Below are 11,088 nucleotides of genomic sequence, written 5' to 3'. Positions count from 1 at the left end.
GTCGCAGTACAACCACACTTCTTTCACATATGTATAAAAATGTTAGGTACACGTGGACTCATATATGAAACCCACGTAGCAAAAATTATATGTGAGAGAAATATGATTGGATCTGTGATTGATGGGTATATACGTGTCATTGCTGACAAAATCCAACGTGAGTTGACTCATGGATGATAATAAGATGAGAACAACGAGTTTTGGTGTAAAATATTTTTCGATAAGATGTTTTACCTATTTTATGGTATCGGAATGTACAGAAATGAGAAAAATATTAAACATGTAAAATATTTTTTATTAATCGAATGAAAATGACATACCCTTAGAACCTCCGTAAGTTATTTTCTAGAATGAACCTGTTACCTTCTACTACAATTCTTATTGCACAATTTTCTCAATCGTTAGTCATAACCCACGTCTAATTCCGTTATTCTCTCTCTTCTCAATTGAATTTCACTGTTTAAGTCTCCCCTCCTCTCTACACTATTTTTTCAATTTCTAAAAATATTTTTTATGCCAACCAAATACTGAAAAATAAAATTTTGAAATTTGTTTTTTGAAAAAATATTTTACATTGAAATAAAAGGAGCCGAAGTTAGAGGTATTTTGACTAAATAAGTGAACCAGATTATTACTTTTTTTAAAAATTAGTTATAGGGACGGTAAAATAGTTTTCATTCAGAGGAATGACACTAGCAAAATGATTTTCAATTGAGGTCCTTCAACTTTTTGAATTTTTTAGTCATAAGGCCAAAATATGTTTAGGCACTTTCATAAGGTTTTAATAATTTAGGCACTTTTATAGGGTACTCTAGAGTTTTAAGCACTTTCATATATATGATACCCTATGATTTTAGGCACTTTCATAAGGTACCCTAGGATTTTAGGCACTTTCATAAGATACCCTAGAATTTTAGGCACTTTCATAGAGCACATTTGTCTTTATTTTTGATTGCAAAAGCTACTTGTCATTGAGCTCAAAAAATGTAAATATGGGAATTTTTGGCTAAGTCTCCCTTTTTTTATTTAAATGTTTTTTACATTTGTTAATTTTGTGTTGACCTTTTGTCTCAACTGGAGGAAATTGAAAGTACAAATTTATAATCAATACTAAAAAAAAATCACTAAATACAGGCTTTTTGGATTGTTTTTGTTTTTATTTAAAAAAAAATAGTTTGGTTAAAAATTTCTTTGCTTTTAAAAATTTTCTCGTCAATACGACTCAACAATTCACAAAAAAATTGACACAAAACTAATAAATAAATAAATAAATTGACTAAGAACAAAATAATCTTGCTCAATTATTTAGCTAAAACATTTGTACTAACTTACACCGGTAGGCCACATCGTCTCTAACTTTTTTTGGTGTATTTCTTTGGATATTTATTTCAAAACATTTGTTTAGCTTTTCTTAGTAATTCTTTAGATTATATTTTTGTATATTTCTTTAACTCACAGAAAAAATATAAAATATGTAATTTTGATAACTCTTGTTAAAATAGACACTCCATAATAATAAAAAGAAGAACATAGATAGATTGTAAAACAAAAAGAATATGAGTATATATAGTACCTTGAATCTATTAGGTTCTCCCTCACCGACTATTCAACCAACTGGGAACGAAGATTCTGACATTTTTTGGGGATTCAAAGTGACTGAAATATGAGAGTAATAGTGTAACGACCCTGATTTTTGGTAAATAAAAATTTCGTTAAATATTTAAATTTTATTTTAATTCCTTGGATTTGCTACTAAAAATTTCTTTTTAATTTTAATAATCCGTCATAATTAGATTTGAGATTTATAAAATTATATATTTTCACGCCGAGCAATCTAGTCATTTTTTAAAGACAAGTATGCTTGTAGAAGCACTTGTATTTTTCTTCTAGTGAGTTAAATAAAATTTTTAAATTATATTTCTTGGCTAGAAATCCTACTTGGCAAGTAGAATTAGCATCCAACCGATTAGTTGGTGGAACCGGACCACCGATTCACCTAGTTACAATTTTCTAACCCTAGATGGGCCTTTTTGACCGTCTTTGAGCCTTATGAAACCCTCCGAACCCTATTGAACCATTAGACTATAGGAGTAATCATTTTATTCCTATGTTTAGTCATTTCACTTTACCTAGCATCATTACTTACCCTACCTATTGGATAATAAAGGCAAGGGAAAACTTTAACCTTTGGTCCATAAATGTTAGGGAAAATATTATCCCTTGGACAATAGATTCTCATGACTAGTCATATCAAATTATTACCAATATTTCTTTACCCCTTGGTCCATAATTGTTAGGGGAATTTCTATCCCTTGGTTAATAGACCTTTGACTTGCCAATATGCATGACAAGACAAGTCATACAAAGAATCCCATCATTTTACTTCCAAAAGAAGCAAGACTAGCCATGCATGCATGCACACCTATGTTCTAGTCTTAAAATCCTAGACTTACTTTTCTAGATTTTCTTAGATGTATATAGATACGAGAGAGAGAGAGAGAGAGAGAGAGAGAGAGAGAGAGAGAGAGAGGCCGGATGGAGAGAGTGGGGTGGAGTGTGTGCATGAGTTTTGATTACTTACACAAGCAACATTTATAGCCTTAAGCCTATTTTTTGACTACATGCCAACCCATTCTAGTCTTCCAAAGTACAAAGCTAGCCCATAATTATATTCTTTCTTGCAAGCAACCTCCCCATAGACTTGACAAGTCCAAAACCCTTCATGATGACCTAAGATTTGGCCTACAAATGGAAGTGACAAGTCATGGAAGACTTGGCATGCTTTCAAGCTTGATTGGACATGACAATGGAGCAAATCCATGGGAGGAAGGAGAGAAGGGGGGGCCGGCCATAGAGGAGGGAGGAGGAGCTCAAGTGTTGGCTATAAATAGCACCCCATGCCTTCCATTCAACTCACACCTTCACTTCTTGCTCTCACTTCTCTCTAGAAACCATTTCTGTTTTTCCAGGCAGCCTACTGCCCTTCGTAAATCCTCAGTTTTCCCCTGCTTAGGCTAGTTTTTAGAACCAACTCCCTTCGGAAAAGTTGTAGAGCACTTCGAAACCTTCAAGTTAGACCCAAGAACCATCCCAATCGGCAAAGAAATGACAAAGATATCGGCATCCGAAGTTCAGTAAAAATCTCGGATTTCTATTTCCAGACAGCATACTGTCTTCTCCTTTATCACCATTTTTCTCCTACCTAAAGTAGTTTCTAGGATCAACTTCCTTCACGAAAGTCGTAGAGCACTTCGAGAGCTTCAACTTCGACCCAATAACGATCGTATTCGGCCAAATATTGACCAAGTTACTGCCATCCAAAGTTCGGTCCAGATTTGCAAGTTCACCGCCCGTAGAAAATCTTCCAACTAGCTTATTCGGCCCCGACTAAGTTTCGGATCAAGGTAGATAAATCTCTACTCATTCTCCCTAGTATAACTTTAGTCATTTTTGTTTATGATAAGGCAAGTTAAAGTATTAAGAATAATTAGCAAGCTCGTTTTACAAAAATCTTGAAATGACATTACGATCATGTAGATTTTCTCTACTCACTTCCCTAAGTATAAGTATAACCCCTTGTTCCCTAAACTCTACGTATAGAATCGTACGTTAGATAATAGAATGCTATTGATTCAAAGTATCAATATCCTTATTGTTTTCCTTAAGTAGATAAGGTTATCTATTGTTTAGTTTCAAGTAGATAAGGTTATCTATCGTTTAAAATGCATGATTGTCAATAAGTTTATCTCACTAATGGAGGTATGAGCATGTTAGATAAATGACTTTGTCTTAAATAAACATATGTTGTATCGAATTTCTCAAAAAGTAAGATAGAACGATTTTCGAAAAAGAAGATTTTAACGCTTGATTGAAGTATTCATATTTTGATCTTTGAATGGTTATGAGCATGATTATTAATATAGAATTGGATGATCTTGCTAGTTAGTTTCAAGATTTCAATGAATGATTTATGTTTGTAAAAAAGTCCTACCGCGGAGTCTATGCATGAAAACGTGACACGGAAATCGAGAAAGTTAGAAACATGACACCTAGGGTGTGGTTAACGAAAAGGCGTGTTTTAAAAAGATGAAATGTTTTGGAAACCGCAATGTGGCCGGACATGGTAGCCCGTTGTGTGGTGTGTGTTTTGTGTGCCAATGGGAACCCGGTGCGGCGGAACCATTGTGAGGATACTCGGGAGACCGGAACGGCGGAACCGAGGTTGGGTGTGTGGCTTGGTTATCCGCGTTACGGAGCCAATGCAATTGTGTGCCAATGGGAACCCGGTGCGGCGGAACCATTGTGAGGATACTCGGGAGACCGGAACGGCGGAACCGAGGTTGGGTGTGTAGCTTGGTTATCCGCGGTACGGAGCCAATGCAAATGATTTTGAAAGGTTGGGTGTGTAGCTTGGTTATCCGCGGTGCGGGGCCAATACAAATGATTTTGAAAGGTTGAAATGTTGACACGGTCTACGATGAGTCGCGTAGGAGAAACACGGAAATCTTGGACACCAACGATAGATGATTAACGAATGTGGATGTGTCATTGTTAGCTGTATATACATGTATCATGTGGAAATCGATGATTGTATAACCTGTTGTTTGTAAGTTATGGGTTAGCGGGTATGAGTTTGTTCTATTGAGCGTTGTAGCTCACGGTGTTACCTTTTGGTGACCCTGACATATTATATCGGTGGCGACGCTGGTATAATGTGTCAGACTCCTTAGATGAACAGGATAAGATGTACACCGTGGAAGCTTTTGGAGCAGAGGAGCTTGCTAGAATGGAAGAGCAAGCAGAGTAGTGTTAGGAACCCTAGTTTCCTTTCTTGTTGAATAAATGTACCCTTTCCTTATGATGTATTTATGATGTAATAATGAGCCAGACTTTCTTTATTATATAATAAATGCCTCATTTAACGTACCCAAAATTGGGGGCGTTACAACTTGGTATAAAAGCTTTAGGTTCAAAACCTCGGCCATGGGTAGAATGGGTAGAACCACGAGATAATTTGACCGTTGCACAAACGTGAATTGAGTTTAAGTTTACCGTCTCAAATTGGGTGGAATTCTGTCAAAACAATCTTCGGATTGAAGCAAGGCACGGAATTGGCAATACGGCCGAGCTGGGAATTCCCGAACAATTGGATGATGACTTAAATCAAGAATCGAATGTGGGACTTAGAAACTCGAAAATATTTTTTTGGTATTAGTAAACCTTGCGGCTCGTTCTTGAAATAAATATTTTCCCACGCTTCTTAAGGGACGAGAGCGGAACCTAGCACCGAGTGCCGAGCACAACCCCATTAGGCGCGGCAAACCACGCCCCTCCTAACCTTCAAATTTTAACCTTCAAAAATTCAAATTTCAAACTTCAAATTTAAATTTCCAACCTTTTCCCTCCTCCACCCACCTTTTCAGCCCCCATATATACCCCACCACCACTTTCATTTCATCATCTCCCTCACCATCATAACCCCTCCAACTCCTATCCTACCGAACCGAGCCGAGCCATGGCAACCCGACGACAAGGATTTCCGGAAGACGCCATATTCCGAGAAATCGAGCGAGCCGAAATAACCATAACAATCCAAACCTTATGGTTGCAACTCTTCGCCCTCATTATATTTTGTGCGGTAGTCACAATAGGTATGCCACGGTGGTTCGCCGTGAATAACCGTCTCAACACCTTCTGGTACGGGACTCTCGTCGTGGCCGTCGCACTCGCCGCAGTCATAAAAGAGTACGAACGTCAGTTGCGCCAAGCTTACAACGAAAGATGGTAGAGAATCTCGAGGATGGGCGAGACCCGAAACCAACGACGCCATTTAGACATATATTAGGCCGATTGTAATCCTTCGGGATGTAGGATGTCGAAAATTAGGATCACTCCTATCTGTTTAAATCTGTACTCTTCCTATGTTATTAATGAAGGGCTTATTTCAGTTACTACTTATTCTTATATGTTTCTTAATCTCTATTCACGTACGTGTCCCTACTTGCCTTATAGTAGAACTCTATGTTTATGATTGTAATTTCCTTTTATTTATGAAAAACTTGCTTTATTTTAAAGAGTACGGTTGCATACGGTTGCATACTACGTGATAAAATTGCTTTTGACATTTAAAAAGTTACACCATTTGTTTTAAAATAAAAATAAAAATAAAAAAAACCCCTTTCGATTTTCCCACGTAGATAGTGAATACGCGCCACGGATTTGGATACGATAACGGAGGACCCTTTAAAACGCAAAATAGGTCTAACTAAGCTATTGTAACCATTCTTAGCACTAACCAATCCTAGGCCTAAGCGGCCGGAACCATAGCTGAATTCAATTGCATCCTATTCCATTGCTGCTTTGAAAATTGGTTCGCGTTTCAAAATCTCGATGGTCTTTTCTCACCTCATAGCCCTTTCACTAGGAGTAAGAACCTTGCGATTTCGAGTTACGCGCCGTTAGGAAACTAGATTGTGAATAACTCCTTTCTAATACTAAAAAGGAAGGACTACGAGAGCAAGTCAAGATGCCAGCACCAACGGTAAAGCCGCCACCGCAAGCAACAAATGTGACATTGATGCAGAAGTTAAAAGAGCATCCCAACGCAACGTCTGAAGCCAACAAGATCAACCATTATTCCCAAAGCTTCCATTCTAACCTCTAACACCGTGAGATTCCTTAGAATCGTAAACCGACAAAGGAAGGCGTGAAAACTGTTCGAGGGCTGCGGACGCTAACCACCTATACTGGACGCAAACTGGGAACACTGAGGTCGAAAAGTTCGTTTAAATTGGGAATGCTCGAAGGGAACGACAATTACGTCCGCCAGCTAGATCCTAGTAGGAAGTATATACCAATCGACTAGTTATATCCATACTATTTCCTAACTACATTGCTTCTCTCAAATCTCTGTTTGAAATTGACATCCTTGTGAAGAAAACCTTCATTGCTTCAAGTAATGAAATCATCCATTTTAACTCTTTACGACACTTATTAACAAGAGTGGCGTAATCCTAGGTATCTTTTGTGACCTAACCTTATTGGCTAGCGATTCAACTCAGTAGTACCTTCCATGGTGTTACTGATCCTAACCGTTATGACTTGTTGGATAACCTTTCGCTATCCCTCGAATTTTTCGTAACTCTTGATATTAACCCTTGAGTTTTGAACCTTGAGAATCATAGCAACCATTTTCTTCTGATACAACTTTTATTGACACTTTCGATAATGATCGGCAATGTCATTTTGCAATAACTAAGATTTGATGATTGGTCCATTCAATCATTGATAACTATTCCATTTCGTCCGTAATCAATAAATTCATATCATCTCTTGATGATATTCAAATCATTTCGGAAAAACTCCTTGTTTCATTCTTATGGTACGATCATTCAAATCTGTTTAAAACTAATCTCCTTAGGAGATGGGTACCCTTCCTTGAACTAACCAGGTATCATCAATTCCTTATCAAAAGCTTGCGCTACTTGAGGGCAGCTTAACTCAGTCATTCCCGTCCCGACATCTAGGATTATCTTGGATTTTTGAAATTTTGTTTTCAAGATAGCCGTACCTCTGAAATTATTGCCAGAAGTCAATGTCGCCCAGGTTTATTTTCCCGTGACTGCATAGGTTCTTTCAATGCCTTTGCTAATAATATCCGAGTTTGTAGAATATAGTAGGACTTGCTTGCAGATGTTCGATTCCCCCTGAATAAGGATGGAGTACTTATGCTGTACGATAATGGAGGGATTCTGCCCAAGCGATCCGTTGTTTCCTAGTTTAGAAATGGGTTTAATATCGTTAGGTGGGGAGCATGCTGATTTGATAGGGACGTGATAAGAAAATGCTTGTGGGATACGAGTCCGCATGATGATTGGTAGAAGTTTTGCATTTGGCGTTGGTATCTACGATGGAAACTTCATCAAAGGCGTACTACGAGGCAAATTGTTCAACGACTGAAGCAACTTCAACCCCGTCTTGTTAAGCAAGTGATGAGGCTTAATTTGATTAACAAAACATGCAGAAAATTGTGAGAGATGCTTGAAACGCTGTCGTCTTACTTCGAGATACTTCTAGGACCTGCCGGAGCCTTAGACAGTAGCCGTGTGATGCCAAAGCATTTTGTGGGTTGCCAGAGTATTCGAATCTTGATTAGATCGCTGATTGGCTTAAAACATACCTATAGGGTCCTTCCTGATTTTGTAGGGGCATTTCTTTCATTCCTTGACATCACCCCTCTCCGTTCAGTCATAAGTTGAAATCCTAATTTTCGAGCCTGATCAACACTGCAAGGGTACCTATACCCATGTAGCGTATTCTATCCTCTTCCAATCGAGAATCTACCCTTGGAATGGGAAGGTTTTTCCTAAACTGTTTATCACTGCATACCTAGAAACTGAACCCATAAGATCGCTGTTGAACCTGTTAGCACTTTAGAAGGAAGAATAGCTGTCAACCTAGTCTACGAAGGTTACGTGATGGAAATACCCTCAAATGACGAAGGTGATCACCTCAATATCACGCTATTAAAGGATTGGTGGTGACCTGCTCCTATTTTAAGGGTGATAGACGATGATTCCAAAGACCAGTATAGCGACGAGATATGATCCGAAGCAACGCACCAATTTCGAGGACGAAATTATTTTAAGGGGGATAGTTTGTAACGACCCTGATTTTTGGTAAATAAAAATTTCATTAAATATTTAAATTTTATTTTAATTCCTTGGATTTGCTACTAAAAATTTCTTTTTAATTTTAATAATCCGTCATAATTAGATTTGAGATTTATAAAATTATATATTTTCACGCCGAGCAATCTAGTCATTTTCTAAAGACAAGTATGCTTGTAGAAGCACTTGTATTTTTTTCTAGTGAGTTAAATAAAATCTTTAAATTATATTTCTTGGCTAGAAATCCTACTTGGCAAGTAGAATTAGCATCCAACCGATTAGTTGGTGGAACCGGACCACCGATTCACCTAGTTACAATTTCCTAACCCTAGATGGGCCTTTTTGACCGTCTTTGAGCCTTATGAAACCCTCCGAACCCTATTGAACCATTAGACTATAGGAGTAATCATTTTATTCTTATGTTTAGTCATTTCACTTTACCTAGCATCATTACTTACCCTACCTATTGGATAATAAAGGCAAGGGAAAACTTTAACCTTTGGTCCATAAATGTTAGGGAAAATATTATCCCTTGGACAATAGATTCTCATGACTAGTCATATCAAATTATTACCAATATTTCTTTACCCCTTGGTCCATAATTGTTAGGGGAATTTCTATCCCTTGGTTAATAGACCTTTGACTTGCCAATATGCATGACAAGACAAGTCATACAAAGAATCCCATCATTTTACTTCCAAAAGAAGCAAGACTAGCCATGCATGCATGCACACCTATGTTCTAGTCTTAAAATCCTAGACTTACTTTTCTAGATTTTCTTGGATGTATATAGATACAAGAGAGAGAGAGAGAGAGAGAGAGAGAGAGAGAAAGGCCGGATGGAGAGAGTGGGGTGGAGTGTGTGCATGAGTTTTGATTACTTACACAAGCAACATTTATAGCCTTAAGCCTATTTTTTGACTACATGCCAACCCATTCTAGTCTTCCAAAGTACAAAGCTAGCCCATGATTATATTCTTTCTTGCAAGCAACCTCCCCATAGACTTGACAAGTCCAAAACCCTTCATGATGACCTAAGATTTGGCCTACAAATGGAAGTGACAAGTCATGGAAGACTTGGCATGCTTTCAAGCTTGATTGGACATGACAATGGAGCAAATCCATGGGAGGAAGGAGAGAAGGGGGGGCCGGCCATAGAGGAGGGAGGAGGAGCTCAAGTGTTGGCTATAAATAGCACCCCATGCCTTCCATTCAACTCACACCTTCACTTCTTGCTCTCACTTCTCTCTAGAAACCATTTCTGTTTTTCCAGGCAGCCTACTGCCCTTCGTAAATCCTCAGTTTTCCCCTGCTTAGGCTAGTTTTTAGAACCAACGCCCTTCGGAAAAGTTGTAGAGCACTTCGAAACCTTCAAGTTAGACCCAAGAACCATCCCAATCGGCAAAGAAATGACAAAGATATCGGCATCCGAAGTTCAGTAAAAATCTCGGATTTCTATTTCCAGACAGCATACTGTCTTCTCCTTTATCACCATTTTTCTCCTACCTAAAGTAGTTTCTAGGATCAACTTCCTTCACGAAAGTCGTAGAGCACTTCGAGAGCTTCAACTTCGACCCAATAACGATCGTATTCGGCCAAATATTGACCAAGTTACTGCCATCCAAAGTTCGGTCCAGATTTGCAAGTTCACCGCCCGTAGAAAATCTTCCAACTAGCTTATTCGGCCCCGACTAAGTTTCGGATCAAGGTAGATAAATCTCTACTCATTCTCCCTAGTATAACTTTAGTCATTTTTGTTTATGATAAGGCAAGTTAAAGTATTAAGAATAATTAGCAAGCTCGTTTTACAAAAATCTTGAAATGACATTACGATCATGTAGATTTTCTCTACTCACTTCCCTAAGTATAAGTATAACCCCTTGTTCCCTAAACTCTACGTATAGAATCGTACGTTAGATAATAGAATGCTATTGATTCAAAGTATCAATATCCTTATTGTTTTCCTTAAGTAGATAAGGTTATCTATTGTTTAGTTTCAAGTAGATAAGGTTATCTATCGTTTAAAATGCATGATTGTCAATAAGTTTATCTCACTAATGGAGGTATGAGCATGTTAGATAAATGACTTTGTCTTAAATAAACATATGTTGTATCGAATTTCTCAAAAAGTAAGATAGAACGATTTTCGAAAAAGAAGATTTTAACGCTTGATTGAAGTATTCATATTTTGATCTTTGAATGGTTATGAGCATGATTATTAATATAGAATTGGATGATCTTGCTAGTTAGTTTCAAGATTTCAATGAATGATTTATGTTTGTAAAAAAGTCCTACCGCGGAGTCTATGCATGAAAACGTGACACGGAAATCGAGAAAGTTAGAAACATGACACCTAGGGTGTGGTTAACGAAAAGGCGTGTTTTAAAAAGATGAAATGTTTTGGAAACCGCAATGTGGC

This window comes from Rhododendron vialii, chromosome 7a (assembly GCF_030253575.1).
Source record: "Rhododendron vialii isolate Sample 1 chromosome 7a, ASM3025357v1".
Classification (NCBI taxonomy): Eukaryota; Viridiplantae; Streptophyta; class Magnoliopsida; order Ericales; family Ericaceae; genus Rhododendron; species Rhododendron vialii.
Note: the sequence above shows the minus strand (reverse complement) of the source record.